Source organism: Bombina bombina, chromosome 7 (assembly GCF_027579735.1).
Source record: "Bombina bombina isolate aBomBom1 chromosome 7, aBomBom1.pri, whole genome shotgun sequence".
NCBI classification, from domain to species: domain Eukaryota; kingdom Metazoa; phylum Chordata; class Amphibia; order Anura; family Bombinatoridae; genus Bombina; species Bombina bombina.
Window position 1 is genome coordinate 356,214,535 of NC_069505.1, and position 12,844 is coordinate 356,227,378.

At 38.5% G+C, this 12,844-nt stretch overlaps 1 protein-coding gene across 2 annotated transcripts in view; it reads right to left on the reverse strand.

Annotated features, from left to right (window-relative positions):
* The window catches only part of ISY1 (ISY1 splicing factor homolog), a 743,196-nt gene that overhangs the window by 482,447 nt on the left and 247,905 nt on the right, over window positions 1-12,844 (reverse strand). The window lies entirely within an intron of this gene.

Sequence of the window (12,844 nt, forward strand, 5' to 3'; positions counted from 1 at the left end):
TAAATGTTATTTTTCAGATTCCATTTATTTGGCTTGGAATGGTATATCTGGCTGAAATTTGGCACTACAAAACTGGAAGTCAATTTGATTAAAGGGGCAGTCTATACCAAAATTGATAATGTTTTAAAATAGCAAAAAATCTAAGAAGGATAATATAGGTACATTAAAATGCGTGGAGGGTAGCATGATAAATAATGACAGGGAGAAGGCTGAGGTACTAAATCAGTTTTCTTCTTCAGTATACACAAGAGAGGAACCATTGAATGATACTTTGGAACAGAATAGAACATGCCAGTCCATACCACGAGCTGGGTTTTGTTTAGAGGATATCAGGAAAAAAAGGAAAATATTAAGGTAAATAAAACTCCAGGCCCAGATGGAATACACCCAAGGGTGTTAAGGGAACTTAGCACTGTTATAGACAAACCTTTACTCTTAATTTTTCAAGACTCATTATCCTCAGGCATGGTACCCCAGGATTGGCGTAAAGCTGATGTGGTGCCACTCTTCAAAAAGGGAAGCAGGGATGATCCAGGAAGCTATAGACCAGTTAGTCTGACATCAATAATGGGGAAGATATTTGAAGGGATTATATTGATGAGCATATTCGTGTAAACAAGATTATGAGTTCTAATCAGCATGGCTTTAGGAGAAATAGATCATGTCAAACTAATCTAATTAGATTCTACGAGGAAGTAAGTAAAAATATAGATAAAGGGGAATCAGTTGATGTGATATACTTAGATTTTGCAAAGGCATTTGATACAGTGCCACATGAGAGATTAATGCACAAAATTAAGGGACTGGGAATAGCTGAAAATGTTAGCTCATGGATAAATAACTGGATAAAAGATAGGGAGCAACGAGTAGTAGTAAATGGATCATACTCAGATTGGACAAAGGTAATCAGTGGCGTCCCCCAGGGATCAGTATTGGGCCCTGTTCTTTTTAATATTTTTATAAATGACTTGGAGCAAGAATTAAATAGCGACATCTCTATTTTTGCAGATGATACTAAGTTAAGTAAGGTCATTAGGTCAGAGCAGGACGAACTCTCTTTACAAAGGGGTTTGCTAAAATTAGAACTATGGGCAAGTGAATGGAAAATGAGATTTAATACGGAAAAATGCAAGGTTCTACATTTTGGAAGTAAAAATAAGCAGGCTACGTATTTTTTAAATGGGACAAGACTTAGCCAAACACAGGAGGAAAGGGATTTGGTAGTAGTAATAGATAACAAGCTAAAGATGGGTGCACAATGTAGGGCAGCGGCTTCAAAGGCTAACAAGATACTAGCATGTATTAAAAGAGGCATTGATTCAAGGGAGGAAAGCATAATTCTGTCATAATATAAAGCCCTGGTAAGACCGCACTTTGAGTATGGAGTGCAGTTCTGGGGACCAATTGCTAAAAAAGATATTGCAGAACTAGAAAAAGTTCAGAGAAGGGCCACAAAGCTAATAAGGGGATTGGAGAAATTAACCTATGAGGAGAGGCTAGCCAAACTGGGTCTGTTTTCTTTAGAAAAAATGCGCTTGAGAGGTGACATGATTACTTTATATAAATATATTCAAGGCCCATATACAGAGATGGCAGAAGCTCTGTTTATTCCAAGAAAATTGTTTCTGACAAGAGGTCATAATTTAAGGTTGGAGGAAAGGAGATTTAATCTCCTGCAACGGAAACGTTTTTCACTGTAGGAGCAATAAAATTGTGGAACTCATTACCAAAGGAGGTAGTGAATGCCAATACCATAGATACATTTAAAAATAGTCTGGATAAATGTCTGTATATAAACAAAATTAATGGATATGATTGCTAGTATTAAATGGGTCACATTTTAATGAGGTTATGTAAGCTTAACTGGAGCTTTTTGAAAGTATTTTAGATTTGTATAGGTTGAACTCGATGGACTACAGTCTTTTTTCAACCTTATCTACTATGTTACTATGTATAATCCCTTTTTTACCCATTCCCCAGTTTTGCATAACACAGTTATATTTATTTATTTTTTACCTCTCTGATTATCTTGTATATAAGCCTCTGCAAACCGCCCCTTTATTTCAGTTCTTTTGACAGACTTGCAATTTAGCCAATCAGTGATGGCTCCCAGGTATCTTCACGTGCATGAGCACAGTGTTATCTATATGAAAAACATGAACTAACACCCTCTAGTGGTGAAAAACCTGTTAAAATGAATTCTTAAGAGACGGCCTTCAAGGTATAAGAAATTAGCATATGAACCTCCTAGGTTAAGCTTTCAACTAAGAATACCAAGAGTACAAAGAAAAATTGGTGATAAAAGTAAATTGGAAAATTATTTAAAATTGCATGCCCTATCTGAATCATGAAAGTTTTTTTTGGACTAGACTGTCCCTTTAAGTACTTTTTGAAATATTTGAGATTGAAAAAACAGGGGTGTGAATTAAAAATTTTAACATTAGAGTCTGGGGTGTGGCAAAACAGTTGCACAAATAGGTTTGAAATGTGGTATTTTTATATATGTGGAAAAAAGGATTAACAAGTCCTCGGAGGGTGCGCTAGTGTTAGGACGTCAAATGTTGATGTGAGATCAAACTTGCTGGCAGCACTCCCAATGATAATCCGAATGGATTCAGAGCTGTAGTGGGAAAGAGGAGAGAGGCGCCAAGAACATAAAACAGTATCGTTGATCTAGCATGATGGAAAATCCTCACACATTAAGAGAGACCCCCATGGTGACGGATACGCTGAATCCTGCTCCATACTTACAGCGGTAATTTGCTGTTCCAATCCACACTGAACTGTTGATTCTGATTGGAGTACCTTGGATGACGTAGAGCAGCCGAGGCATGTCTGTCGGGCGACTCAGAGCGGTCCCGATCTGTTTGTAGAGGCACGCCATCTGTGCCGCTCCGCTTGTGAGTATCCGTCACCACGGGGGTCTCTCTTAATGTGTGGGGATTTTCCATCCTGCTAGATCAACGATACTGTTTTATGTTCTTGGCGCCTCTCTCCTCTTTCCCACTATTTTTATATATCTTGTTTAGAACTTATTACCTTACATTGGGTGAAAATGTGTATAATTATTAGCGTTTGTGATATTGGTACAGAAAAAAATTGATTTCTAAAAATACAGTCTGTTTGTGAGATTTGTGAGTTCTTTTTCTTTGTTGCCTGTGTGTGGTCACATGACCTCCAAGCACGCTATTTGTCTAGTGAAGTTCAGAGAGAAGCATAGCAGCCACAAGATGCCCTGTGTGAAGAGCCAGTCCAACACAGAGAGAGAGAGCTACCACAGCAAATTCAGAATGCGTAAATGAGCTATTCTGTATGCTGCAAGAAGAGAGGGAAGTAATATTTGCACAGTGAAGTACAGGGAGGAGGAGCAGCAGACACTGTGCTGCAGTAAGAGCCAGTACAGGGAAGATAGAGAGAAAGCAACCACATACAATTTTAAGTAAGTGAGTTATTCTGTATGCTGGAGGAAGAGAGCAGAGTGCTATTCGCAAAGTAAAGTGCATAGTTGCCAACAGTCCCAAACTCCTGGGATTTTGCTTTTTGTCCCAGAACTTTATTGTTTTGGGAATTCTCACAGAGTGTCAGGCTCTGTGGCCCGCCACACTCAACTGCGCTCATAACAGAAGCTTTAAAAAAACGTCCTTGCTTACTCCCTCCTTACTCCCAGGGTACCATCTTTTTTAGCACACTATGCCTTTTACAAATGAGAAATTTCTGTAGCATATCAATCTGATCTGGACAAATCTCCTTTGAACAAGAGAAAACAACAAACCCCAGACTTATGTTTCAGCCTCTATGAGCCTCATCGGTGAGGTGCAGTTGTTATCTAAACCCCTAATTACTTTACTCAACGTACACAATATTATTCACCAATTTTCCACTGTTTCAGGTTACAAAATCAATTTGGATAAGTGTGAAGCCCTACCCATAGCATTACCTAGACACACCATTAAACATATTGATGCAAATGTTGAACTTAGATGGACCAAACATTCTATAACATAACTAGGGGTTAAATTAACTTCACACTCCTCTCAGCTCTACAAAGCAAACTATGTCCCATTATTTAGATCTATTAAAGAAGACTTGGGTAGATGGCAGAAGTACAATTTTCTCCTGGTATGGTAGACTAACGGCTTTAAAAATGAACATTCTCACAAGAATTGTGTACTTGTTTTGAGTCTTACCTATTAATATAGCTAGAAAAGATTTAGAGATAGTACAATCATCGATGCATAGTTTTCTTAGAAGTAATAAACATGCTTGCATACCCTTCCAGACTTTGACACGCCATAAGCAGTTGGGGGGAGTGGGTGTCCCCACATCTTTTAGACTACTATAATGCAGCTAGGTTGGTCCAGATTTCCCAGATTGGTAGAAGAGGGGTGGACTTGATCTGGCCTAAACTGGAAGCAGCTATAGGAGAATAATAATCCATTGAGGATATTATATGGAGTAAAGACACTGTTATAAAGAATCAACAATATCAGTCACAGATTACCAAATTATCTGGAAGACAGTGGAGAAGAATGGAGAAAGATAATATAATGATATCACCACATTCCCTAATTCTGCCTTTAAAATACCTTCTTCCCAGAGACTGTAAAATACTTACAGATAAATGAGAAAAACAAAATGTATGCTTACCTAATAAAGTCTTTTCTTTCCTTGGCATGGAGAGGCCACAAATCCATTCTAATTACTAGTGGGAATTCAACTCCTGGCTAGTAGGAGTAGGCAAAGAACACCCCAGCAGAGCTGTTAAGTGTCACTACGTATTACCTCTGTGAGGGTTGTATTCATAACTGTGGCCATGTCTTGTAAAGTAAATGAATTTGACGCACTAGAGGTACTTGGCGTCACTTGTGCGGGCGTTACTGGTTGTGACACTTGGGGAGAGCTAGATGGCGAACCCTCATTTACTTCTGACTGAGAATCATCTATTGCTCTATTTTTAAGTGCTAATATACGTTAATTATAGTTTATAGACATATCAGTACAATTGGGACACATTCTGAGAGGGGGTTCCACAATGGCTTCCAAACATATTGAACAAGGATTTTCCTTTGTGTCAGACATGTTAAACAGGCTAGTAATGTAACAAGCAAGCTTGGAAAACACTGTAATCAAAGTAAATAACACTTAGAAATAAAACGGTACTGTGCCTTTAAGAGAAAAAAAGCTGCACAAATTCTGCAAAACAGTGTAAAAAAGCAGTAAACTTAACGAAATTTTTACAGTAGTATCATATAGCCTTAGTAACTTTGCACAGCCATGCAAATAAACAAATAACCCCTTAATGACAAAACCGGATTGAAAAAACGTCAAAACCGGTAAAAAAGACTTTCAGCACCTTGCCACAGCTCTGCTGTGGCGCCTACCTGCCCTTCAGAATGATTTGTGGGGGAAAAAACTTCTTTTACAGCCCTCAAACACAGCAGGAACCTCTGGAGAAGCAGTTAGATGTCTCTGAGAAAAAGAAACTTTGCAACTGAGGCATGAAAATAGGCCCCTCCCACCTCACTCAAAGTTTTGAGGCATACCAGAGTGTCTCTTAATTAACCATGTGGGTTAAAAAAAAACCTAAAACAACAGTGTCACCAGTAACTAATGAGCCCTTCATGCAAGCTGAAATTCCTATCCAAGTGTTTGAATACAGCTTACCCTTCCCTCATGGGGATATTGCCAGCCTTTTCTAGAATTAACACAGTCTGTCAAGAAAAATATAGACTGAACATACCTCATATGCAGTTTAACCTGCAAACCGTTCCCCTAAAGTTTTCCTGTACTCTTCAGCCCTTGTGAGAACAGCAGTGGATCTTAGTTACAAAATGCTAAGATCATCATCCTCCTTGCAGAAATCTTCATCCCTTTTCTGCCAGAGCGTAAATAGTACACACCGGTACCATTTAAAATAACAAACTTTTGCTTGAGAAGTAAAAAACTAAAATTTTTGTCACCACACTCGCTCTGCCCTTCCTAGTACTTAGAGTAGGCAAAGAGAATGACTGGGGGGGTGGAGCTAAGGGAGGAGCTATATAGACAGCTCTGCTGTGGGTGCTCTCTTTGCCACTTCCTGTAGGGAAGGAGAATATCCCACAAGTAAGGATGAATCCGTGGACTCGATACATCTTACAAGAGAAATGCAGTTTTGCACTAAAGTAAAAATACACACACAATATAACCCTCAAGCATAAAAACAATAAGTTTTAAGTGCCAAAAATAAAAAACATAAAACATCGTTTTTTATATTGTCTCCCATGTCACATAATGCCCAAATATCAACTAATGATAAATATAAAATAGGGACTCCAGTAACACCCCTCTTATTAAAATAGGTTTTACTGCTTACCCCCATTCCCATACAGGGAAATAATGCCAGCCAGTTCTGATACACCAAGTCTCCTCAGAAAAAAAGGCTGCACATACCTTAATGCTGCATGTAGCATGAAACCGGTCTCCACACTGAAGATGTCTCATGGTTACCTTCAAAAGTCTTGTGGGAACCAGCGTGGATCTTAGTTACAAATGCTAAGATCATCAAACCTCAGGACAGAAATCTTCTTCCATATCCCCCTGAGGAAAATAGTATGCACCGGTACCATTTAAAATAAAAAAAACTACTTTACCATGTCTTCCTAGTATAACACAGGCAAAGAGAATGACTGAGGGTGGAGGGGAAGGGGAGGGGCTATATATACAGCTCTGCTGTGGTGCTCTTTGCCACTTCCTGTTAGCAGGAGGTTAATATCCCACAAGTAAGGATGAAATCCGTGGACTCGTCATATCTTTGTAAAAGAAACAAAATTTATGCTTACCTGATTAATTTATTTATTTATTGACACAGTGAGTCCACGGATCAGCAATTACTGGTGGGAATATCACCCCTGGCCAGAAGAAGGAGGCAAAGAGCACCACAGCAAAGCTGTGAAGTATCACTTCCCTTCAACCGAAGGAAAAGAAGAGAAAGGAAATAACACAAGGTGCAGAGGTGTCTGAGGTTTATATAAACAAACCTGTCTGAAAACAGGGAAGGCCGTGGACTCATCGTGTCAAGAAATAAATACATTTATCAGGTAAGCATAAATTTAGTTTTCTTTCTAAAGTGAAGGTCAACTTTTATGAATGAAAGCCCGTTTTTTTAAAAAATACTATTAAAAACAGGGGCACTTTCATTCATCAAAGTTTAGAAAGCAGCCGTTTTGATTAAAAACTTACCTTTTTTCTTCTCACAGCCAGAGCAGCTTCCCCCACCAGGAGATCCTCTCTTCACACATCATCAATGAATAATCCGGCTTCCTCCAATCACAGCATGGCCTCAGGCAATGACTCCCCTGGGGGGAGGTAGTGATTGGAAGAAGCCGGATTAGTCGTTGATGACATGTGAAGAGAGGATCTCCGGGTGGCGGAAGCTGCTCTGGCTGTGAAAAGAACAAAAGGTAACTTTTTTTTTTTTTTAAATAACATAATTTATGTAAGAACTTACCTGATAAATTCATTTCTTTCATATTAGCAAGAGTCCATGAGCAAGTGACGTATGGGATATACATTCCTACCAGGAGGGGCAAAGTTTCCCAAACCTTAAAATGCCTATAAATACACCCCTCACCACACCCACAATTCAGTTTAACGAATAGCCAAGAAGTGGGGTGATAAAAAAGTGTGAAAGCATAAAAAATAAGGAATTGGAATAATTGTGCTTTATACAAAAAAATCATAACCACCACAAAAAGGGTGGGCCTCATGGACTCTTGCTAATATGAAAGAAATGAATTTATCAGGTAAGTTCTTACATAAATTATGTTTTCTTTCATGTAATTAGCAAGAGTCCATGAGCTAGTGACGTATGGGATAATGATTACCCAAGATGTGGATCTTTCCACACAAGAGTCACTAGAGAGGGAGGGATAAAATAAAGACAGCCAATTCCTGCTGAAAATAATCCACACCCAAAATAAAGTTTAATAAAAAAACATAAGCAGAAGATTCAGACTGAAACCGCTGCCTGAAGTACTTTTCTACCAAAAATTGCTTCAGAAGAAGAAAATACATCAAAAAGGTAGAATTGAAAAAGTATGCAAAGAGGACCAAGTTGCTGCGTTGCAAATCTGATCAACCGAAGCTTCATTCCTAAACGCCCAGGAAGTAGAAACTGACCTGGTAGAATGAGCTGTAATCCTCTGAGGCGGAGTTTTACCCGACTCAACATAGGCAAGATGAATTAAAGATTTCAACCAAGATGCCAAAGAAATGGCAGAAGCTTTCTGGCCTTTTCTAGAACCGGAAAAGATAACAAATAGACTAGAAGTCTCTCGGAAAGACTTAGTAGCTTCAACATAATATTTCAAAGCTCTAACAACATGCAAAGAATGCAATGCTTTCTCCTTAGAATTCTTAAGATTAGGACATAATGAAGGAACCACAATTTCTCTACTAATGTTGTTGGAAATCACAACTGTAGGTAAAAATTCAAAAGAAGTTCGCAACACCGCCTTATCCTGATGAAAAATCAGAAAAGGAGACTCACAAGAAAAGAGCAGATAATTCAGAAACTCTTCTGGCAGAAGAGATGGCCAAAAGGAACAAAACTTCCCAAGAAAGTAATTTAATGACCAATGAATGCATAGGTTCAAAGGGAGGAGCTTGAAGAGCTCCCAGAACCAAAATCAAACTCCAAGGAGGAGAAATTGACTTAATGACAGGTTTTATACGAACCAAAGCTTGTACAAAACAATGAATATCAGGAAGAATAGCAATCTTTCTGTGAAAAAGAACAGAAAGAGCAGAGATTTGTCCTTTCAAGGAACTTGCAGACAAACCCTTATCTAAACCATCCTGAAGAAACTGAAAAAAATTCTCGGCATTCTAAAAGAATGCCAAGAAAAATGATGAGAAAGACACCAAAAAATATAAGTCTTCCAGACTCTATAATATATCTCTCTAGATACAGATTTACGAGCCTGTAACATAGTATTAATCACAGAGTCAGAGAAATCTCTTTGACCAAGAATCAAGCGTTCAATCTCCATACCTATAAATTTAAGGATTTCAGATCCTGATGGAAAAAAAAGGACCTTGCGACAGAAAGTCTGGTCTAACGGAAGAGTCCATGGTTGGCAAGAGGCCATCCGGACAAGATCCGCATACCAAACCTGTGAGGCCATGCCGGAGCTACCAGCAGAACAAACGAGCATTCCTTCAGTATCTTGGAGATTACTCTTGGAAGAAGAACTAGAGGCGGAAAAATATAGGCAGGATGATACTTCCAAGGAAGTGAAAATGCATCCACTGCCTCCGCCTGAGGATCCCGGGATCTGGACAGATATCTGGGAAGTTTCTTGTTTAGATGAGACGCCATCAGATCTATTTCTGGAAGTTCCCACATTTGAACAATCTGAAGAAATACCTCTGGGTGAAGAGACCATTCGCCCGGATGGAACATTTGGCGGCTGAGATAATCCGCTTCCCAATTGTCTACACCTGGGATATAAACCGCAGAGATTAGACAGGAGCTGGATTCCGCCCAAACCAAAAAAATTCGAGATACTTCTTTCATAGCCAGAGGACTGTGAGTCCCTCCTTGATGATTGATGTATGCCACAGTTGTGACATTGTCTGTCTGAAAACAAATGAACGATTCTCTCTACAGAAGAGGCCAAAACTGAAGAGCTCTGAAAATTGCACGTTCCAAAATATTGATCGGTAATCTCACCTCCTGAGATTCCCAAACTCCTTGTGCCGTCAGAGATCCCCACACAGCTCCCCAACCTGTGAGACTTGTATCTGTTGAAATTACAGTCCAGGTCGGAAGCACAAAAAGAAGCCCCCTAAATTAAACAATGGTGATCTGTCCACCACGTTAGAGAGTGTCGAACAATCGGTTTTTAAAGATATAAATTGAGATATCTTTGTGTAATCCTTGCACCATTGATTCAGCATACAGAGCTGAAGAGGTCGCATGTGAAAACGAGCAAAGGGGATCGCGTCCGATGCAGCAGTCATAAGACCTAGAATTTCCATGCATAAGGTTACCGAAGGGAATGATTGTGACTGAAGGTTTCGACAAGCTGAAATCAATTTTAGACGTCTTTTGTCTGTTAAAGACAGAGTCATGGACACTGAATCTATCTGGAAACCCAGAAAGGTTACCCTTGACTGAGGAATCAATGAACTTTTTGGTAAATTGATCCTCCAACCATGATCTTGAAGAAACAACACAAATCGATTTGCATGAGATTCTTCGAATGAGAAGACTGAGCAAATACCAAGATAATCGTCCAAATAAGGAAATACCAAAACCCCGTTCTCTGAATACAGAAAGAAGGGCACCGAGAATCTTTGAAAAAAATTCTTGGAACGGAGGCTAGGCCAAACGGTAGAGCCACAAAACTGGTAATGCTTGTCTAAAAAGAGAATCTCAGACACTAAAAATGATCTGGACGAATCGGAATATGCAGATACACATCCTGTAAATCTATTGTAGACATATAATGCCCTTACTAAACAAAAGGCAGAATAGTCCTACAGTAACCATCTTGAATGTTGGTATCCTTACATAACGATTCAATATTGATAGATCCGGAACTGGTCTGAAGGAATTGACCTTCTTTGGTACAATGAAGAGATAAAATAAAACCCTAGTCCCTGTTCCAGAACTGGAACTGGCATAATTACAGCCAACTCTAGATCTGAAACACATTTCAGAAATGCTGAGCCTTGCTGTGTTAACTGGGACACGGGAAAGAAAAAAATCTCTTAGCAGGAGGCCTTAACTTGAAGCCAATTCTGTACCTTTCTGAAACAATGTTCTGAAACCAGAGATTGAGAACGGAATTGATACCGCTCCTGAGGATGAAGGATCAGGCTTTTGTTCCTTATTATGAAAAAAAGAACGAAAAAATGATTATTACCCTGGACAGAAAGGGAAAACAAAGTTGACTTAGAAGACATATCAGCATTCCAAGTTTAATCCATAAAGCTTTTCTAGCTAAAATAGCTAGAGACATATACCTGACATCAACACTAATGATATCAAAAGATGGTATCACCAATAAAATTATTAGCATGTTATAGAATAATAATAATGCTATAAAATTATGATCTGTTACTTGTTGTGCTAAAACTTCTAACCAAAAAGTTGAAGCTGCAGCAACATCCGGTAAAAATATAGCAGGTCTAAGAAGATTACCTGAACATAAGTAAACTTTTCTTAGAAATGATTCAATTTTCTTATCTAAAGGATCCTTAAATTTAGTACTATCTGCCGTAGAAATAGTAGTACATTTTAGCAGGAATAGAGACAGCCCCAAACCTTAGGGATTTTGTCCCAAAAAACTCTAATCTGTCAGATGGCACAGGATATAATTGCTTAAACGTTTAGAAGGAGTAAAAGAATTACCCAAATTATTCCATTCCCTGGAAATTACTTCAGAAAAAACATCAGGGAGATTAAACACTTCTGGAATAACTACAGGAGATTTAAAAACCCTATTTAAACGTTTGGATTCAGTATCAAGAGGACCAGAATCCTCTATATCTAAAGCAATTAATACTTCTTTAAAATAAAGAACGAATAAATTCCATCTTGAACAAATACAAAGATTTATCAGCATCAACCTCTGAGACAGAAACCTCTTAACCAGAAGAACCATTAACAGTATCAGAATGATGATGTTCATTTAAAAATTCATCTGAAAAAAAGAGAAGTTTTAAAGGACTTTTATGTAAACTAGAAGGAGAAATAACAGACATAGCCTTCTAAATGGATTTAAAAAATAAAATCTCTTATGTTTATCAGGAACACTCTGAAATTTAGATGTTGACGGAACAGCAACAGGTAATATAACAGTACTAAAGGAAATTTTATCTGCATTAATAAGTTTGTCATGACATGCAATACAAACAACAGCTGGAGAAACAGATACCAAAAATTTATAGCAGATACACTTAGCTTGGTAGCTCCAGCCCCGGCAGTGATTTTCCTAAAGTATCTTCTGACTCAGTTGCAACGTGGAACATCTTGCAATATGTAATAGAAAAAACAACATATAAAGCAAAATTGAACAAAATCCTTAAATGACAGTTTCAGGAATGGGAAAAAAATGCCAGTGAACAAGCTTCTAGCAACCAGAAGCAATAAATAATGAGACTTAAATAATGTGGAGACAAAAGCGACGCCCATATTTTTTTAGCGCCAAACAAGACGCCCACATTATTTGGCGCCTAAATGCTTTTGGCGCCAAAAATGACGCCACATCCGGAACGCCAACATTTTTGGCGCAAAATAACGTCAAAAGAATGACGCAACTTCCGGCGACACGTATGACGCCGGAAACGGAAAAGAATTTTTGCGCCAAAAAAATCCGCGCCAAGAATGACGCAATAAAATGAAGCATTTTCAGCCCCCGCGAGCCTAACAGCCCACAGGGAAAAAAGAGTCAAATTTTTGAAAGGTAAGAAAAAATGATTAATTCAAATGCATTATCCCAAATATGAAACTGATTGAAAAATAAGGAAAGTTGAACATTCTGAGTCAAGGCAAATAAATGTTTGAATACATATATTTAGAACTTTATAAACAAAGTGCCCAACCATAGCTTAGAGTGTCACAGAAAATAAGATTTACTTACCCCAGGACACTCATCTACATGTTTGTAGAAAGCCAAACCAGTACTGAAACGAGAATCAGCAGAGGTAATGGTATATATAAGAGTATATCGTCGATCTGAAAAGGGAGGTAAGAGATGAATCTCTACGACCGATAACAGAGAACCTATGAAATAGACCCCGTAGAAGGAGATCACTGCATTCAAATAGGCAATACTCTCCTCACATCCCTCTGACA